The sequence below is a fragment of the Nasonia vitripennis genome, chromosome 5 (genome assembly GCF_009193385.2).
Source record: "Nasonia vitripennis strain AsymCx chromosome 5, Nvit_psr_1.1, whole genome shotgun sequence".
In the NCBI taxonomy this organism is placed as follows: domain Eukaryota; kingdom Metazoa; phylum Arthropoda; class Insecta; order Hymenoptera; family Pteromalidae; genus Nasonia; species Nasonia vitripennis.
The window spans coordinates 5,768,310-5,770,114 of NC_045761.1; the positions used below are offsets into that span (position 1 = coordinate 5,768,310).

General features: G+C 45.6%; 1 long non-coding RNA gene across 1 annotated transcript; it reads right to left on the reverse strand.

Annotated features, from left to right (window-relative positions):
- Positions 1 to 336: 336 nt before the first annotated feature.
- LOC116417625 lies at positions 337 to 1,169 on the reverse strand. The gene is made up of 2 exons (XR_004227883.1): positions 657 to 1,169; positions 337 to 572 (listed from the first exon to the last, which is right to left on the reverse strand). It is a non-coding gene; the product is annotated as an uncharacterized LOC116417625 (long non-coding RNA).
- Positions 1,170 to 1,805: the final 636 nt, after the last annotated feature.

Genomic DNA, 1,805 nt, shown 5'->3' on the forward strand with positions numbered 1-1,805 from the left:
TCGCTAATTATCCTGACCGGCAATTACATACAATTATCCGACACGCACGCATAGACGCGCCTGCGCAATTTCCTCCCCCTCTGTCTCCCTCTCTCTCCCTTTTACTTAATGTAATCTAGCGTCTTCCCTCTATCGACGCCGGGACTATTATATAATTCGAACTTTCCTGCAATGATATACTCTGCGCAAGTTTAATTAGCGAGTATTGTGTTGGCGAGCTGACAGTGTATGTGTGTGTGTGTGTGCATGTGTCTACATGCGCTGTGCGCATACTGGAATTTTTAATGTGAGCAGGTTAATTGTTAGGTAGATTTATGAACATACTATTGCGAAGACTGCAGGTAATAAATTATTGGAGATGTTTTATTTATTACAATAACCTATTGACACACTGTCCCACACCGCCTTTTGCTTTTTTTCATCTCGTCTGATGCCTTTTATCACGATTGTTTTTCAAGTTTATGAATATCATTGCTGCAAAGATTAAACAGGTATATCGACATTTTTAAATATCCAATGCTACGCGTTTCTCGCCTCTGGATATTCCCGCACTTGCTTGTCACGGTCGGAACCTAAATTTAAAAAAGCTCGATTCAGCGCGTACAGGTATCAAGGCAAGATTTCCAGCATGAGTGAGTAAAGTGAAAGCGGTGTACCCGACTGCGTGACGCCAGCATGTACTCTGTACTCCTTCGTCCGTCGGCTCTCTCTCTCTCTCTCTCTCTCTCTCTCTCTCTCTCTCTCTCTCTTTGCTTCATTTTGCGGGTCAGTGTATCTTTATTTGCGTCTCTTCCTCGCCGTACGGCGGATCTCTTGCAGCGTCAAACTGTGCATATGTTATTCATCCTATCATAGAACCCATAGAAAAAGTGCTTTTATTCGGCCCTGTTGACTAATTTCGAGAAAAGATCAAACTTTACGATGGATCGATAGTGAGGATTTTCGCTATACTTATCGATATAATACATATCCATAGAAATAACGGTATCCCCTTGCACGCGATAGCGACAGACTCGCAACGTAGAAAAAGATGCGAACACCCGCAGCTCGGCTTCTTCCTTCTCCTAATGGCTGATGAAAATATACGTGCGCGCGGCCTTTCCTCTGCACTGCTGGCGTATCAAGCAGTGAATGCAATTGTCAGCAGAAGAAGCGCTTATGTCGGTGGCTCGCGTGGAACGAACCCGCGCGTATCACTGTAAGGAGGAGCGTGGCAGAAAAAATTGCGCGCTGCCCCGCAGGAACAGAGAGCAGAAGGTAGTGCACGTAACGCGCGTATGTATCACGGAATTATATGAAATTAGATGTCCATTGTTGTCGAGAAGAATGGAATCGTAACACTCTTTTTTGCTCCTAATGATTTGCGGGCATTTCGCGAGCTAGTTGTATCTCAGAAACTCGGTTCGTTATTAGCGTCTTTATTTTACTTGAAAAAAGGAAATGAGCAATCATTTTTCACTCGCGCCTGTATCGCACACCTGCGACGCGAAACTGTAGAGTCGTGATCAACTCGTCCCGCGTGCGTAAATATCGGTTCTCGGAAACCAGGCATACGCCACCTCGAGCTGAAGTATAAAAATTGCGAGAAAACGGGCGGTCAATTTTTCGACAGCTGACGCGAGTAGGGGAAAGGGTTATAAAGCACGGCAGCACAAATCGGTCCAGTACAATGAGAGATATGCGCGGACGCTTACAGCACTCGTAGAAAGCGCAATCCTATTCCGCATCAAGCGCTCCGCACGGCCTTATCGCTTTATTCAGTCGTCGCCCGGATATTTATGCAGCGCATTGTGCACCAAGAAAGC